The sequence below is a fragment of the Mauremys mutica genome, chromosome 11, assembly GCF_020497125.1.
Source record: "Mauremys mutica isolate MM-2020 ecotype Southern chromosome 11, ASM2049712v1, whole genome shotgun sequence".
In the NCBI taxonomy this organism is placed as follows: Eukaryota; Metazoa; Chordata; order Testudines; family Geoemydidae; genus Mauremys; species Mauremys mutica.
This window is the reverse complement of record NC_059082.1, coordinates 25,665,308-25,685,260: the sequence shown is the minus strand read 5'-3', so window position 1 is coordinate 25,685,260 and position 19,953 is coordinate 25,665,308. Positions and strand designations below refer to the sequence as shown.

Sequence of the window (19,953 nt, the reverse complement as noted above, 5' to 3'; positions counted from 1 at the left end):
GAAACTTCAAAAATGGACTCCGAGAAACTGCAGAACTGGAATTAATTTGCAAACTGGACACCATCAAATTAGGCCTGAATAAAGACTGGGAGTGGATGGGCCATTACACAAACTAAAAACTATTTCCTCATGCTAATTTTCCCCCTACTGTTACTCACACCTTCTTGTCAACTGTTTGAAATGGGCCATCCTGATTACCACTACAAAAGTGATTTTTCCTCCTGATGATAATAGCCCACTGTAATTGATTTGTCCCGTTAGAGTTGGTAAGGCAACCCCCATCTTTTCATGTTTTGTGTGTGTGTGTGTTTCCTACTGTATTTTCCACTCCATGCATCTGATGAAGTGGGTTTTAGCCCACGAAAGCTTATACCCAAATAAATTTGTTAGTCTCTAAGGTGCCACAAGTACTCCTCGTTCTTTATTCTCAAACAGTTATCTTGACATCCTCATAGATGAGATCTCGACAGACAAATTCAGGTTCCATTAGAAACCATCCAAATTCAGTTTCAAACTTAAGTTAATCTACAGTAGAAATTATTGAAAATCAGTTTTTAAACTATAACAGAATTTGCCTTGGAACAACAGTGATTTTTCAAAAAATTTCCCTGTAAGTTTTCATTTATCATCTCCGTCAGAGTCCTCACTCCAGATAGGAAATACAATACTCCACGTTAAGATGGCAACATCCACAGCAAAAAGAAGCCCATTCATAGTAACAAATGTTTCCTTCATTCACACTAAAAAACCCTCTGTTTAATATTAAGGTTGCCTCTCAAACTTTAATAGGGTAACTTTGGCAAAAACAGTATGCCAGGATGTAATTAAAGACTGTATCATACAGCATACCCAAACAGGCCAAATTAAAGTTGGACAGGCAACCTAACTTTTCCATTTCCTAATTTCTGAATGTTTCAACCTGAAAGTCTTTTAATAGAGATGGGGAGGTGGGGATGGGGTGTGTAAGCAGTAGCAGGTTTTTATCCTCTATGCACACCAACTCTATAAGGTTGAGATACATCACCATTGGGTTTTATACATATTTGCTGACAACAAAGGAATGGTGAGACTCATGAATCTTGGGTTCCATTCTAGGTCCTGCAGAGCTAGGTCTAGACTAAGTGGAGCTAGGGTGGTTATATTGCCCAATTAGTGGTTTCCCCACTGTTTCCTGAAGGATTTTTGGTATAACTTATCATTGCCCCTTATCTTTGCCATTGTTCTGTTCCTTTGGTTTAACTCTGTGCATTCAGACAAAATAAAATCACACAGGTTAACCTCAGAGGCACATGATAATTATAAAGAACACTACATACAACCGCATCATTCTCCACAAATGGTCTCAGAAACAGCTGAACTGTTTTGGCTGAAATTTCAAAAATAAATAAATAATCAGCCTGAAACATTTCAGCTCAAATAATCAAGAGTTTGGGGAACTGAAAATACGTGCTTATACTGGTAAGTGTCAAGCAACCTTAATAGTTGGTGCTACCAGCACTGCCTGTAAGAGAGACAGCATATATATTTTATCATCATGCAGTTGGGGTGGTCGCATTGCAAGTAACAATGCCACAGTCATGACATGGCTATGCTCTAGGACAGGGGTTCTCAAACTTCATTGCATCACAACCCCCTTTCGACAATAAAAATTACGACATGACCCCAGGCAGGGAGACCGAAGTCTGAGCCAGCCCAAGACCCAGGTCGGGAGTGGAGGGAGGGGACAACAAAGCCGAAGCCCAAGGGCTTCAGTCCCAGACAGGAGCCTATATACTGACTCCCAAGGGCTAAAGCCCTCGGGCTTTGCCCCCGGTGGTGGTGCTCGGGCTTCAGCTTCGAGCCCAGATGCCTCCAACTCTAAGCCAGCCTTGGTGACCCCACTAACATGGGGTCACGACCACTGTTCCCTCTAGTTTTCTACATCCATGCACAGAATGAATTTTGTTCCCTCTAAATTTCTTACATCTATGTGTGGAATGAATTTTGTTATGTGCACCATATTGGTGCGCATAACAAAATTCATATGGTGGGGGTGGGGTTGAGGGGTTCGAAGGGTGAGAGGGGGCTCAGGGCTGGGGCAGGTTAGACTAAATGATCACAATGCTCCTTTCTGGCCTTGGAATTTAGGAATCTATGGGTGTGTTATGAAGGTCATTCCAAACAAGGGCTGACAAAAAGCCTCCAAACATTTTCAAAATTTATCTAAAAATAGGCCACTTGCTATAAAACGTACCATATACACAATCTAGATGAATGCTCAGTATAAGAGTTTTAATCTCCCCACATCTACAGTCAATTGTATTAGCTTCCATGAGTACAACTGAACAGATCTGATAAAAAAAAAAAAAAACTAGTCTTATTTTTCTCTAAAATATATGTCTAGCCCCACTGATTGAGAGAGATCAGATTTTTCAACCTGTCACTAGTGCAGGGCCTGGCCTGGGCTTCCATCCAGTATAATTTAGGGGCATAGGGAGGATGCGTGCGAAGAAATGGGAGCATTTCTGTGGCAGGCTGATTTTTAAAAAGGCAACAAGTTTGAAGTTGTTCAGAGGTTTGTAATGTTAGCAGTAGCCCCTACTGAGATGACTTAATGGGCAAATCGCATATGAGGCAGTCAAAGGTGAAAGGAAGTGTACTTCAGAAGATGGTTATCACCAACTCATACAAGTATATATAGAGAATATATATGTAATTGTGTGTAATGTTTTGCTGCCTAAAAGATATAACAAATCATTACAGCTTTTCTTTGATACTACAAAGGCAAAAAACAGGCATGGAGAAAAACTATGAAAATAGATTTTAATAAATTGTATACAGCCATGTCCTGTTACACAAGTCACATCAATACTAAGATTAGCTTGAGATAGATAATATATACATAGAATACAAGGTTCAGGGCTGGCCTCAATTTTGTTTACATTGTATGAATAACCTGGAGAAAATGTACTGTCCCAGAAGCAGCCAACTATTAATGAAATGCAAGTGGGTGTGCCCAGGACAATGCAATTGGCCAAATACAAGTCAGAATGAATTTAATAGGTTTACTAATGGATCAGCAGTTGATGCAATTCAATGAAGCCATTTAATCAGACTACAGATCAAAACTGAATTATAGCATCTATGGACTAAAAGGAAAAACAAAAAGAGGAGCAAAACCTGGACCACCTGGAAATGATTTGCAAAGATAATACATTAATCTTTATTATGTCCTCCTCTGGCAACAGCTGAAAAGGCAAATTAAGTCTTGGTGGATATACATAACAACAAAAGCCACAGAATTTTGGCACCAGCGAACATTCAGAATTCTATGTAACTCTGAGCCTTGTATCCCAAGAAAACCACAGCAGAAAAAGCGTGAAGCAAAGTGAATCAAAATTAATGAACATATTGGGAGAGTTAATGGGGAGAGATCAGCCAGCCATGAAAATAACAGTTTTTAAGGGGGAAAAGTGTTACTGCAAAGATAATTATGTATCAGCTCGTAAGGTCCGAGAATTCCAAAGGCTTCAAAAACAGTACATATGTTAATCATTGGATGGCTGTTTGCACCAAGAAGTCCACCCATAATATAGCTAATTGACATATGCAAAAAGAAGATTCCAACCTAATTCAAAACCTGATAAGACAAGAAACTGAGTCAGGTTTTAAAACTATATGCATCCCCTTCTCTCAGACACAGTTATCAGTCATTCACCAAGCTGACACCAAGATAAACTTAACTTGCACTATTAGGCATGCCATGCTAAAAAAATAAATAAATAAATTACTATACTTCTTGCTAACCAATGGTAATTTTATAAGCCATTAAACATCATCAATTTCTCGTTCCAACATAATTTAACATCCTAGGTCTTTAAAATGGCAGAAGGCCATCCCTGAAGGCTCAAAACAAAACCACACAGGATAAGCAATATAGAATCATTTCAAAGCACCACTGTCATTCCACTGAGGGCAGAGTTAAGGTTGCCTGTGTATCACCATGGTGACAGTAGCAGATTCCTGTTCATATGCTTGGGGCAACGACAGTGTGTTTGGGGGAGGGGGGCAATGGGATTTTGATGGGTGAGAAATGGTTTATATAGCTGTATGGATTGTCTCTATTTCCTGATATTAAGTTGGGCATTACTTTCCCTTAGCAATCGTTTTTAAACAGAGAGTTTGGGTACAGGTCTGTCTCATCTTACGCAGGGGTTCCGTTCCGCGGTTAGCGCGTAAAGCGAAAACCGCGTATAGTCAAAATTACATTGAGTTGAATGGCGGGCAGAATCGCCCGCACTACAGAAACAGTATTTAAATTGTTATTTTTCTCTTTTTTTGTTTGTTTTTGCCAACCGCGTAAAGCTGAAATTGCGCATGTTAAATGAGCGTAAGATGCAACAGACCTGTATTTTAATATACAAGTGCTCTTGATTTTTATTTCCTAATGTTATCATAATATGACCTGGCTGGTCACATTATTTCAATGTGGTGTAACTTCGGGCAAGTCATTCACTGCTTTGTGTTCCAGCTTACCCATTTGTACAACGGGTTTAAATGTCTATCTAAAACAGTAGAACAAGTGAGAGATCAGACAAAGCTGAGCCTCTAAACACGTAAAACATCAAATATTTATGCCTTAATGAACAGCGGATCACCATGAGCATAACTGCACTTGAATGAACCCCTTTCAAATTTACACACATCAAATTATAATACTAAGACTGCACAACCAGCTTCACATGCTCAGTTCTCCATGCTCCACAACATCCTTATTCCCTAAGACTCCTCAGCTTGATCCTTGCTTCCCCCTCCATCTGCCTCCCTGCAGACCTCCTGAAATTCACAGGAGCTGCGGTGGACCTCAAAGAAGTCTCGCTAGGTTGCTTAATCTAAAACTGTATGAGACCAAGGTGACATTAATGGAAAGAGCATCACAAAGTAATTCACAACAAATTTTAATGTATTTCCTTAATAATTCTAGAGCAGTTTTCCAGTTAGAGTTGATTAACACTGAAAGAAATGCTTAAGTATTTAATTCTCTTTCCAAAGGGAAGTTTTTTTTAAAAAAATATTTAACTCAGCTGAAACTTAGTTCTTTGAAACATAAGAACGGCCATACTGGGTCAGACCAATGGCCCATTTAGCCCAGTATCCTGTCTTCTGACAATGGCCAGTGCCAAATGCTTCACAGAGAATGAACAGAACAGGTTAATTTATCAAGTGATCCATTCCCTGTCATCCAGCTGCAACTTCTGCCAGTCAGAGGTTTAGGGACACCCACAATATGAGGTGCATCCCTGACCATCTTGGGTAACAGTCACTGATGGACCTATCCTCCATGAATTTGACTGGTTCTTTTTTGAACCCAGTTAGACTTTTGGCCTTCACAACATTCCCTGGCAAAAAGTTCCACAGGTTGATTGTGTGTTCCTTTTGATTTAAACCTGATGCCAACTAATTTCACTGGGTGACCAAATATTTGTGTGTTATGTGAAGGGGTAAATAACACTTCCTCAACACCATTCATGATTTTATAAACCTCTATTATAACCCCACTTAGTCATGTCTTTTCTAAGATGAAAGTCCTAGTTCTTTTTAATCGCTTCTCACATGGAAGCTGTTCCATACCCTTAATCATTTTTGTTGCCCTTCTCTGTTCTTTGTCCAATGCTAATATAGCTTTTTCGAGACAGGGTGATCAGAACTGTACACAGTATTCAAGGCATGGGCGTATTATGAATTTATAGTAGCATTATGATATTTTGTCTTATCTATCCTTTTCCTAAGAGTTCCCAACATGGTTTGCTTTTTGACTACTGCTGCACATTAAGCAGACATTTCAGAGAACTATCCAAGATGATGCAAAGATCTCTCTCAAATGGTAACAGCTAATTTAGACCCATCATTTTGTATGGATAGTTGGGATTACGTTTTCCAATGTGCATTAGTTTGCACTTAACACTGAATTTCATCTGCCTTTTTCTTGCTCGGTCACCCAGTTTTGTAAGATCCTTTTGTAACTCTTGGCAGTCAGCTTTGGCCTTAACCATCTTCTGTAATTTTGTATGATCTGCAAATTTTGCCACCTCACTGTGTTTACCCGTTTTTCCAGATCATTTATGACAATGCTGAACAGCACTGGTCCAAATACAGATCCTGGGGGAACCCTGCTGTTCACCTCTCCATTGTGAAAACTAACCATTTATTCCTACCCTTTGTTTCCTACCTTTTAACCAGTTACTTATCCATGAGAGGACCTTCCTTATCCCATGACTGCTTACTTTGCATAAGAGCCTTTGGTGAGCCTTGTCAAAGGCTTTCTGAAAGTTCAAGTACACTATATCCACTGCTTAATCATTGTTCACATCTTTGTTGAGCCCCTCAAAAATTCTAGCAGATTGGTGAAGCATGATTTCCCCTTTATGAAAGCCATGTTGACTCTTCCCCAACATATTGTGTTCATCTACGTGTCTGAAAATTCTGTTTACTATAGTTTGAATCAATTTGCCTCATACTGAAGTTAGGTTTACTAGCCTGCAATTTCAAGGAATGCCTCTTCAACCCTTTAAAAAAAAAAAAAAAACAGCATCACATTAGTTATCCACCAGCCAGCTGGTACAGAGGCTGATTTAAGCAACAGATTACATACCACAGTTAGTAGTTTTGCAGTTTCATATCTGAGTTCCTTAAGAATTCTTTGGTGAATACTATCTGGTCCTGGTGACTTACTACTGTTTATCAATTTGTTCCAAAACCTCTTCCACTGACATCCTAAACTGAGACAGTTCCTCCGTTTTGCCACCTAAAAAGAATGACTTAGGTGTGGCAATCTCCTTCACATCCTCTGCTGAGAAGACTGATACAAAGAATTCATTTAGCTTCTCCGCAATAGCCTTGTCTTCCTTTAGCAGCTTGATCATGCAGTGGCCTCATTGTTTGGCAGGCTTCCCCTTTCTGATGTACTTTAAAAATATTTGCTATTAGTTTTTGCCTTTTGCTAGCTGTTCTTCAAATATTTTTTGGCCTAATTATACTTTTACACTTGAAAATAAGAAGAAACAGATTCTGGCTAGCCCTCAGTAGGATTTGAGTTCCAATTTTTAAAAGGTGTCTATTTGTCTCTAACAGCTTCTTTTACTCTATTGTTTAGCTATAGTGGTTTTTTTATTTGGGATATGGCATATAGTTTGAGCCTCTATGATGGTGTTTTCAAGAGTTTCCATGCAGCTTGTAAGCATTTCACTTTTGTGACTGTTCCTTTAAATTTCCATTTAACTAGCCTCATTTTTGTGTGGTTCCCCTTTTTGAAGTTAAATGCTACTAGGGTGGATTTCTTTGGTATTTTCACCCCTACAAGAATGTTATATGTATAGTTCTGAGACTGAAAGAACTGCATCATAGTTCTGAGGCATTATTTGACAAAATCATTTCAAAAAAATGGGAATAAAGGAAAAGAGAACACAGCTAAAGAACAGCTTAATGTGGGTTTTATTTCTATGCCTAATTTTTTTAATAAATTTATAGAATAGAAAAGTATTAGTATAGCAAATCTGTATAAATTTTATTTTTAAGGCTTTTTAACTAATATAATTAGCATGCAGTTGAGTTTTACATAAGAAAAAAAATCTAACGTTAAAGTTTGTGTAATACTTTGAAATAGTCAATGGAAGATGCTAAATCATCTTTGTAGTATGAATGTACTAACATACTCTAACTTCTAGTAAAACCCTCAGCAGATATCAACATAGGCCACAGTTCCATAAAGAAGGCTAACAGTAATAAAGTAATTGTAATAGATTAACATCTGACCCTTCCACTTTAGTTTTTTTGAGTCTGTGCATAAGATTTTCATTAAAAGAAAACGTATCATTAATTTTGTAATGCAAAACAGTTTTATTGAAGGTAACAGTAAGTGCAGGATTAAAAATTAGCACTTGAATTGCTGTACCTTTTATTTCTAATTTCCTCAGATATTTACTAAAAGTGAATTTGTTCGTATTTTATTACATTTTGTTTGTGTTTTCTTAGCAGGGTGCAGAGGTTTTATATATAATATATACACACACACGAGAGAAAAGAAGGGGTGATTTATTTTGAAAGGGGTGTTGTGCTCTAAAGGATATTTTCACATTAAATAGTTTTAGCTAGACATAAATAAGTGATCCACAAATCAAATGCTCATTGTTACGGTGCATTGTTACAATATCCCATTGTCCCAGCCACACCAAAAGAAACAGACAATGGATGTGGTTTAAGTAGGCAGTCACTTTATTCACTTAAAATAACTGGGAGTGCCCACCAATAAGTTTTACAATGCAGGTCTTCATTATTTCCTTCATTGTTTCTCCTTACTTGGGAGGGGTGCCATCAGCCCTCCTCCTTCCCACCCTCATCCCAGCTAGCCTGTTGCTGGAACCCCCATCAGCCTCCCCTCATATGAGGTCCAGGGGGCTAGGGATTTGGCTCCCTGCAGTACCTGGCATTAGGAGCCCCCAAGCCTCCTTCCCCAGCTTCCTTAAAGGATGCTTTACTCTAAACCCCTTTCTATTTTATTCAATAACCATAACCCTTCTGTAACGAGCACATTACACTGTACATCTGCCACATTTTTTAGTTACTAAGTTGTGACATTTTAACCAAACTTCCCTTCCTACCCAGATGTGGAGAAGGCAAAAACTCCACCCTGACTAGGCCTATCTGGCAATGAGGGGAAAAGGCCTTCCCATCCCACAAGGAAAGAGACAACTAGCATAATCTGCAGAGCAGATCATGAAGAAACCCAGTCCTACTCTACTTTAGTGAATGAGAGGGTGAGTGTTGCCAGCGCAGTCACAGTCACCTAGAAGGGTAATGCCCTGCCTCTCCCCACTTGATCCAGACACTTGCTGCTCCATCAAAATACATTTTTCCCTTCCTCCTCCCTGCAACCAATTGCAGATGGGCTCAATAAATATACAGGCAACAACCCATTTTCATCCAGCCTGCCGGACAAAGACCCACTGCATACTGTTGCAGTGAGCACAGATCTCAAAACATCTACAGTTGTTTTCAATTCTTCTCCATTTGATATGCATTCGGTCAGCAATACTTCAGACGCTTTCCTTCATGTCCAAAATACTATATATAAAGCTTCTGTATCTTCCATGAAAATTCATATTTAATGGAACAAAGCCGTTTTTAGAACAAATTAAACAAAACAAATACAATTTCTCAGTGTAGGGGAGACAAATTGTGAAGGACTCAAAGTCAAGACCATCAGGTTAAATCAATTGGCTTCGTACAATTTTAAAATACCCAATTATATCATGATTAGCTTTTCCATCTTCCTTAAAATATACATTCTGTCCAGCTCCATCCCAATGGATATTATTAAATATTCAAAATACAGGGCACAGTAGAAATTCAGTCACATTAACACAGCCTTATTTCTTGTTTCAGTCAGAGTATGTTTTGTCAAAAAAAACACTTGATTACTGAATATTTTTAGATGACTTACCACCATATCCATGATTATTAGATCATAGCCATAGGCTAGACACTGGTACATATATCCAACTGTCAAAGTGAATTTAATCTATTAACTACAAAAGATAGCTGCGGACAGGGCTGTTTTCCATTTATACATCTGAAGACTTGTTTTGGATTTTCTTCCTCTGAGTTAACAGATTTCGTTACTAATAGGTTTTTCATGTAATCAATTTACAGAAATACCATGCATATACAATTTGAGTACACACACACACACACACACACACACCAGCTGTTTGAAATTGTAGTGCTAAGTCCCAACTTAAAAATTTGCAATTTCATATTTTCAGAAGGAAACATTTTGCAATAGGCAGGCAGGAACTTAAATTCACAAAGTCAGAGAAATGTGTGTTAAGACATTTAAAGCCACAGAAATCTACGGTGGCGGGGGGGGAAATCTAACACTGGACAGGGCTTATTACAAACACATAAGCAAGCTAATTTATATGAATACTTATGAGAAGATGAAGTCATTTTTATTAATACTTTGCAATTCTATGAGCTCCTTTGGATGGAAGATGTTAAATTACATGACTTTTCCTCTATAATATAAATATTACCCATATTTCACAGCTGAAGAAACTGAGGCATGTGGACTTTTACTGAATTTGCCAAGGCGACGCAGAAAGTTTCCGCCAGAGCAAGAAACAGACCTTTCGCCTACAAGCCCGGTCCTTTAAAAACACGAGATTCTCCTTCCTCTTTTATATTATTATATAAGCTTGACAGGAATTTTTGATGAAGACATTAATTCTTGCTTCAGCTTATTTAAAGTACAAGAACAGCTTTCAGTGTCAAGTTAATAGTATCATTCCCTACATGCACAGCACTGGATATGTATATTTTCACAGATTGAAATAAAGTCCACCAGGCTTTAGAATACGAATCGAACTCAGTTTGTGAGGAAAAAATTGTGGGGTTTTTTTTTGTTCTAAAGCCCAAGTGCAACTTCAAAATACCTGTGATCCAGAAGCCCACAATTTGAATCCTTTGTTGAAACTATAATATGGTGGGAGAAGCACTAGAGAGAAAAAAAATAGTGTATTAAATACATCAAGTACATGATCTGGTTATTGAAGTGTCAGAATTCTACATTAATCTGTCACAATTACATCAATGACATTTCCACCTGTATAAAACAGACAGTTTAGTTGTAGTAGTGAAAATGTTCATAAACATTCAAAACTTAGCAATTAAACTTGTAATGGTGCACCACAATATAATTAGTTTGAATACTGCTTGTGATGAAGCACATAGTAACATCTTTGCCACCAAGCATTTACATTTTTACTCAAAAAGAGAATGAGCCACGTGATTTACAAAACCCATGTTAACAGCCATACTTACTACAATTAAAACTTTTAACTCAGTTTATTTTGTCAAAGAACACTTCATTATTGAATCAGTAGCACAGACTTGATCCCATAATGGCAGACAATTTCATAGCCAAAAGCAGGACATCAAAACATGTAGTCAATGAGTTTAGTCAGGGCTTCATCTCACAAAAGCAAGAGAGCACCCAAAACTTTCACCACAGTCAATGGGAATACAGGGTGCTCACTTCTATGCAAGTTCAGATCTTAATGTAATATCTAGCCTAAATTTTATTTATACTCTCAGGGCTCTCATAACCATATCTTTTCATAAGTATTTCATACATATTTTTTTGCAAGTTTGAATTTTAAGGTATAACAAATAAAGTTCTAATTCCCAAACATTCTGTGTTAAAACTGAGCACCCTGTGGATATTGTCTTATTAATTGCTCATCTCAGAATGCTCTAATGTGAGCAACAGAAATAGGGATAATTGGTGTACAGAAATATTTTAACAGGTTTATTCATTTAGCAAGATACTATATATTTCAATTTATTACACTGAATTGTCAATTAAAAGATGTGCTCTTTCTTAAAATCAAATCATTTAAAGGTTCTCTGTGTTTTTGTTCAAATCTTGATAAATTGATTTGTTATGTAAGGTAGTCAAAAGTGAAGGTGTATTTTAGGTTTTAGATCGTGACGTTTAATGATGTTCCAACACATGAACTTGTAATGGCTAAAGTAAAATGGGAACTTGCAGAAGACAAAAAAACTTACTGGTATTTGTGGAGAGCAAGCTGTGTGAGTAGGTGTGTTCAATGACCTTATGATAAATTAAAGCTATAAGATAAATGCACTTATCAGGCAATTCTGAATATCTTTCCTACACTTAACCCTCCTTGTGAGTAACAGCCATTCCAAGCCCATGCCAATAAAGCCTTTTTAGCAAACCATTGTGTATTCCTTATTTCATTAGGTTCTTGTTATTCTGACAGGTCATAGCCTACAAGATCTAATTTTAATCATAAGTGACATCTTCAGTTTATCTAAAGTGAGGGATGGTTTTGTATTAATAATCCAAAATTATACTGACCCAAGTCACTCCCCACATTCTTGCCTGCAGTTCTCATTCAGTCAGCTCCTACTGAAGCCAGGGGCAAGTCCTTTGACATTACTCAATTATTACATTGTTTGTAGCACAAAATCTGATAACTCTAAGATAGCTACCCCCATATTTTAGGAGTACAGGACCGTCATTTTAGAAGATTGGTAATGGAACTTAAGACTTTTCACATCTGGGTTGTTATTTCAAATGGGAGTTCTGGCTAGGGCTGACTAAATAAGGTTGCCATCTGTGTAACATCTCAGCATGCTCATTTGTCAATGAATGTATACGGAGTTGGAGGTCTTAGACCATTTCAGTGGAAAAGTTGCCACAACAAATCAATCAGTATTATCAGATACTAATATGGCCAGGAAGTGCAAAGAGACCAAAAGACTTAATTCATGTAAACAGAACTTTCGTCTGAACCTCGAAAGGCTTTCTTCCAAAAGTAAAGAGTGTGAGGGGAGGCATGTATAGTCGGTTTTGTACCGGTTCTAAGGGTAACTAGAGGGCTTCAGTGTACGGGGCTGTCAATGCAGCACTAAACTCACTTAAAAACGTATAAAAAAAGAGAGAGAGAGAAAAAGAGTACAATAATACCTTGTGGAGTCATACATTTCTTTGTTTCACATTCTCACTGCAATCACTGTTGACCTCCCCTTCTACCTATCAAAGTCAAGTCACTGCACCAAGGTCATTCAAGCCAATAACTTGTCTACCCAAGTTAAAACAACAGATGCGGATTCTGGAAGTAGCAGGACATGTCTAAATTGCTTAGTACAGCATTGCAGTAATACTTCCTAAGGCTGAGTCCAGCTAAAACTATACTTCCTTAGCACTACAGATGTCACTGATGTGATGAATGTGCTACGTGCTGGCCGTAGTAAGAGGAAAACTCCCGCCCAGTACAAATAAAGTACAATAAAGACAAAGGGGATTTCACCCTTCAATTCACTTTCATGAACTGAGAGACTCCTAAAGTTTCTTCTTTAATTCCTATTTACATTTTTCTTCTCAGAAAATGATGCACAAAAGCTGAAGCAAACCAAAAGAGGAGAGAAGGATAAAGGTAGGGGTGACCTCTGTGAATGTGTCTCTCTAACATTCCTTTCCCTAAAGGTGCTTTGGTAACTGACAAATTACAGAAATGGAGACTAATCATTCACATGAATTCAGTGTATTGTACAGCATTTATCGGATTTATAACTGAAAATTTTCTTATCAAATTTAAATATTTTAGTCTTGATGTCTTGAAACTGAAATTAGCAAAAATCTTGATCAAATTTTATATGAAAGACACAACAGCCTTTCCAAGCCTCTATTCAGAAACAAGCAACCAGCAAATTCTTGAAGTCCACCCCATATCACAGCATATGTGAACCAGTTAGCTTACATATACCATGCTTCGTCTGGGAGAGAAAAAAAAATGCCCCACTTCCAAGGAAAAAGTTAAGCTTACATTCCATGAGATTGACGTACACAGATATTAGTCATATTTTTGACCTAATAACCATGATCGCATTCTCTAAAAACTAAAAAAAAACTTTTTTATATATGTATGCACACAAGTAGGATTCATTGTTCAGCAATCATAGCTGCTATATAGTCTCGAAGTAGAATAGGACTAAATCCTTCAACATTTAGGGATCATTGAGGGGGGGGAACCTTTTTTCCACTTTAGCCATATTCATAACCTATAATAAAATTTAAACGAATCATACTTCAGCTGGAGCACAGGAATACACCATATTAATGAACATTGCAGAAAATGGGTATGTTGGCCAGAGCACTATACAAGAACCCAAATTATGAACAGAATACTCCAAAAGGGAAAGATAGAACCACAGATATCTTTTTAACGAATAAAACTATTAAGAGTGTTAAACACCCTATATCTATTACTGTTCACAAGTGACTGCAGTATCAGAAGCTAACAGAAAACTAAACATGCAAGAAAAAACTGGTACTTCAACCTGTACATTTATTTAATTTGCTGTTAGTATAAAAGTTAGTATAAAAGTTGTTCACCGCAAATAATATATACATACAATACAATAATATATAATACAAATAAATTCTGTGCAAATGGCCAGCATCCTGAACAAGGATTCAAATCACACTTAGCTTAAAAATTAAGTTGTGCACCTTAAATTAAAATAGATTTTTCTTCCCATTGCAGAACTACAGTTATGTGCTTATGCTGACAGGATACTTTCATATCAACACACCAAGCACTTCAGGAGACGCAACAGCTCTGCCAAGAATTTTGCCTTCAAAGGACCTTCATTGCTATGGCAACAGCATGTTCTTCAGTAACCAAGTCAGAGGCGGCCTATGACACATACATGAAAGATGTCCAAACTCTGATTCCTCCTTGCAGCACAAGACACATTCTGTCATATACGTACCAATTTTCACTCGCAGGAATACAAGGTACGAAGCAGTATCTGATGACAGTTCAGAGGGCACTTAAGTTATCTAAAAGTAAACAGCTGCATCTAGAAAAATAAACGCTGTTCAGATTATAAAGCAGATATTGGCCATTCCAAATCCAGTGGAAAGGAACACTATCGTTAGAGGAGAAAAAAGTTTTATGCAACATCTGCCAAATTCCAGGTCTCCCAAACACCAACTCCCCCCACCACTACAGAAAAAAAATATTAAATACTGTGAGTACAGTAAATTAGTAGATAATTGAAGCAAGCTCTGTCTGTTCAACAACAGCAACACCTTGATATTAGAAGCAGTTTTAATGAGAGGGAGGAATTTTGCTCAGTATGCAGAAGTACCTACTTTTTTTTGACATAAGTCCTATCAAACATTAAAATAAAAGATAGCCGCCAGGATTGACACATAGAAGCTCTGTTTTTAGGACATCATCCAGAGCATAACATTTCTTACTACCACCCCCTGTCAGTCATCACTGCCTTGAACCCCCAAAAGACCAGGCTTGAGATTTGATCCTACAACCTTCTAGTCAAGCATTAAGAGCACTACAAAGCATGTAGGTACAAAATATAGGTTAGAGCAAACATATTACAGTGCAGTGATATCAGCACTGGACAGAGTTATTCAAATAATTAAAAATAGTAATGAAGAGCATAAAAGGGAGACTTGAGAGGATAAAAGTTTCCAAGTTTTCCTGATGAACTGTGCTTTAGAGCTCAAGAATCAAGCATAAATGATCAACCTGTAGTTCCTCACATTAGATGTAATTCCTCAATTAGGCCCATTTTTCCTTGAAGGTCAGAAGATTATCAAGGTAATACCAAATGAGATGTATAACAAGGACTCACATTCTCAGCACTCAAGATAACCATGCACTTAAAGTGATCAGTCTATTGCTTGGTGCAAGTCCCCATTGGTTTAGACAGCTTTAAGACTATTTCCATTATATATTAAAAAGAGATGACATTCTGAAGAACAATATTATATGCACAATTAGAATTTTCTTTTAAATTATATTTTTAAAGATTTGCAACCTTCCTACAATTCTGTGTGGCCAAAAAAATATCTTTTAGTAAAACTATTTTTGTCCCGACTTAAAAAGAAGTTGACCTGCAAAGGTGATATAGCAGCCATTTTTTCTGATTCATGACTATCTAAATGATAATAATTTTTGTTTGGTTAGTTTTTGAGGGCAGAGGTGGAGGCAAAAGGAAAAGATTTTTTTCCACATAAAGGTTGTCTCTGTATTTACATTAGAAATATCGAGTCTTGTCTAGCTTGATTTTGGTGAAGGACTATTGAGGACTGGACAACAACTAGTAGGATTGGGACATCATGAGATACTGCAACATGAAGAAGTGTGAGAGCAAGGTGCTTTTTATACAGTTCATTCGCTTGAATCAATTAGATATTTAAAATTAAACACCTGACAGAAAAATCTTTTTTGTTAAAGATTCAAATACTGACTCCAATAGGAGTGATAAAATTCATGCTCCAGTTCTCTAGTGGTCAATTTAGTCCTCCAGGAAGAACAAAAGGTGACAAGCAAAAAAAAGAAAATAGAAAAAACAAACAAAAAAAACAAAAAAAACCCCCACAAAATAAAACATACACAAACCATCACATCCCTGAACACACACATACCTCCACACCCACAAAAAACACACACACACACATATTTCAGACCTCCTACACCCACACAAAGGAATAAAAATATGTGCATTTATTTTATAACTCAAACTAAGGAAACAAATGATTGTTTATTGCCTGAGCTGGTCACCTTTGAACCAAATTGTTCCAGCTACCAATGCTTTAAAACACTCATTACAGAATACAGTCATTGTGACACCTGCAGAAGTTAAAATTACACCTGGATGTTAGTTTTTGCAGGAGAAGGTCTCAGGTTTGTAAAAATATACCAAAGCTTTACATTACTTAAACTCTATCAGCTTCATTAAATCACCATCTCTTCATAAAGCCCTCAATTCATTTAATGTTCAAAAAGAAGAAAGAGAGGCTACACCCTCATGGATTACTTCTCTATTACAAAAGAATGCTTTGCACGTCAAAAGCAAACATTATAGGAATAAATTATAGTCATTTTTGCTCGTTTGTAATTGGCAGCAAAGCGAACTGTGAAGAAACGATGATTTTAAGCTGCGTTCTTCTGCAAAGATTATGACTCACAAAATTATTGTATGAGGAAACTGAAACAAGTATAGGTGCTGCATTGAAAATCATCAAAACATTAAAAAAATAAATTGTGTCCTACAAGCAAAACTGTCTGATTTAATCATTTCACAGAAAAGCCAAAGCAGCTGTTGGGATAGCATCAAGACCACAACGTCTTGCTCTCAAATCAGTGTATTCCACTTTCCTAAAGGAGACTAAAAAATACTGCTAAAATTTGCTTCAAGTACATTAATTTTACACACACACATTCTATAATCACAAATTTTCCATTCTTCTCACCACCACAACAATGCACTGAAGCTGACATATTCAGAAATCCTGCTGCAAGGTAGATATATGGTCCCACTATATTGGTACTGTGTTTGCACAGCTCTATACATAGATTAAGACTAATGTAAATAGGGAGATTCAATGACTTATGCTTCGCACTTTTTAATCATCTACATCTTTTTAGGTTGCAATCATGTTCTTTTTCAAAGTGCAGACATTATAGCTCAGTTACTTAATTTTTACCAAATTCCTTATCCATTTCTCTTACATATGATGCCCAAATATTCTTAGGTTCAAGTTATACCCATTAAAACAGGATAACTGAACTTCAGCTAATTTTGTTAACTGCTTGTTTCCCTTCGCCCCATTATTCACTTGAAAAATTATATTTCAGTCTTTTTAATGAACTTTCAAGCTAATGTTTTAACTACTGCATGTAAAAGGGCAAGATACTGGAGTCACACACCTTTTCAAAGCAAAAATTACAAGTGGGCACAGAAGTTATGAGAACTGTAAATTAATTCTCCCTAAAATATAGTGACATAATGCATCCAAAATTGGATACATCAACTCTAAAGTCTGGTTACAGTCGGAAGAGTGACTAAAAATGGACACCTTCTCACACAATATATCTGGTGCCTGTGTATGCAGAGCCATTTTGGTTTATGCTTTGACTATTCTTTACTCCCGTTAACAGGCAATACAGCTGTGAATCAGCAAGCCAAATGCTATTCAAACTCTAGCATCAATGGGATTGTATTCAAATATAGAATTCTTGCAGAATGTGTTACTGAAGATGATACTTAATACAAGAACCCAGCTTGACTTTCAGATTCCAGGTTGAATTTCCAGAGCTGGCAGTTAAAAAAGTGATTTTTCTATTTATAACTGGCAAAAAGTTGCTCTGGAATCCAGTGAGAGAACATGGAACCCCAAAATCCCATTTTTACCCAAAACCACCACTTTTCAGAATATACCGTAATTGCCACAATGCATCCTACATTGAGCTGTTTATGTTTCCCCTCTACTCTATCATTGGCTCATCTTCATCAATGAGAATAAGAATAGTGACAATTCTAGTGTAGACAAGGCACCGGTATTGGCATTTCTACCACTGGCTTGTCGTCTAGAGTTACCCTACATAATCTGTTTAGGGTAACATTTATATGCACTATTTGACAGAAGATTTAGCCAGTCTTCCTAAAATCTCAGGGTGGATGGGGTAAGGAAAACTGTTCAGCTTCAATTTAAGGAACAGCTGAAGGTTTGATCAGTTTTTATTTCATTCAAAACAGGATTGTCCAAATCAAAAAGTTATGTTCCTGCATATCAAAAATGCTCATTTTTTTCAATTGAATTATTAGCTTGTTAGATTTAGAATTACATGAACAGTACAGTATCAAAAATATGCCACAAATTTTTGGTGTTGCAAAATTTTTCTGTGCTATCCTAAACATTAATTAGTTTGGGAGAAATCTAGATATCGCTGCCAGAAAATTTTACAACTCCTTTTTACATTGAAATAAGTACTTTTAAGAAATTCCCCCAAATACCTTTGAATAAACATTGACAACTTTAAAGTTACCCCAAAATTAACTAATGGATGTAGACATTCAAGATGTTCTCTAGGCATAGTATGAAAAATATTTTTTGCCTGTTTAAACAGGCAGAAACTCTCAAATTTGTTAGATTTCTTGTACATGGAAAATTAAAGCAAACTCGTAAAGATTGGGTATATTTAGTAGCATGATTATCCAGTGACAACAGTGATACATTATAAAACTTAACAAAAGATTCTTTTTGTCATCTTTCTTGGTATTCAGTTAACATCTTCACCAAAAAATATGCCCTTTATGTTTTTAATGTTATGTTTACAAACACAGCTTTGTTTTACAAATGCAAAAACACAAAGCATTCATTCAAGTAATCAAATTACCAATTATCTCATCGTAGAATCACATAATAGAAACAAACCTGTCCCCCACAACTGTCAATAAATAATGCATTGTGGCACTTACAGCACCAAGACAACCCACAAATATTCAGGTTGATGCATTCAACAAAATTAGCAACTTAAGTGCCATACCAAATTCAACCAGTGGTCTGCCAAATGCAGCAGTGGAGCTATTTCCTGCTGAGGGAAGAGGGTAACACGGGTAGAGGGATAACAGTGGATCCCTTCCTACCCCTGCAATAATCATCCAATCCCCTGAAAAAATAGATTTTATTTCTCAGATCTTAGTATCCCTTAGTTACAAATACTTATTATAAAAAGTTATCAAGCCCCTTTAAAATGTAGCTATGGTATTTTACTGTGATCTGGTATGCTAATTAAAATCAAAGTGCTGCACAAAGAAGCGTTTGCTTTTGCTTTTCATTTACCTGACCTTTTTCCGTCACAGAACAGCATAAAATGGAGGGATTAATTATTTTTTAGTATATGCTTCAAGAAGTGCTAATGTAGCAAATTTGAAGGTTTGGCATAAGACAGCCTCTGTTAGTCTTAAATAACACATTTTATTCACTAAACAGATTTCCTGAGATTGAACTTTCAGACAGTAAGACCCTTAGTCCACAAAAGTCTTAAAAATGAACTATTTTTATTTTGAGAAATATTAGAGGTATGAAAACCTTATCAACTGCATCACACAAATCACATCTGCCACTTTATGTAGCCTCTTTTAGAGTTTTTTTTTTAAACTTCCTATTAATATTTCTTCAAAACAGGATTTTTCAAAATTAAAAAAAGAATACCAAAAAACTGCATTTCAAAATCAACTACACATAGGTGCAAACCTATCAGGGTAAGTGGGGGGAGCAGAAAGAAGAGAAGTTACTCACTTTGAAGTAACAAATTGACTTCTAATTTTTACAACTGGAAGGTGAGCTATCATTCAATGTGCCAATGCTAATGAACACTACCCAGGGTAATACTGTACACCTCAAAAATAATATTACAATTTGTAGTATTAGAAGACTATGTAGAGCTCAGTTCTCCATGCAGATCCTCAAACTCTGTAATGATGCATAATGCATTAAGGGGACTGTCGTCAACCTCTGCTCTTAGCCACTATCCTCCAAGTTGTATGAGCCATTTCTCTATTATATTT

At 36.7% G+C, this 19,953-nt stretch overlaps 1 protein-coding gene across 17 annotated transcripts in view; it reads right to left on the bottom strand.

Moving 5' to 3' along the window:
* Positions 1 to 19,953, bottom strand: part of TCF12 (transcription factor 12) — a 328,520-nt gene that overhangs the window by 292,297 nt on the left and 16,270 nt on the right. Inside the window, exon 4 of one of the 17 annotated variants that reach the window (XM_044980208.1) lies at positions 10,470 to 10,531. The exons of the other annotated variants lie outside the window; for them this stretch is intronic. The gene's annotated coding sequence lies outside the window, so the exon portion shown is untranslated. The remainder of the gene's footprint in view (positions 1 to 10,469; positions 10,532 to 19,953) is intronic. 17 annotated transcript variants of the gene reach the window in all.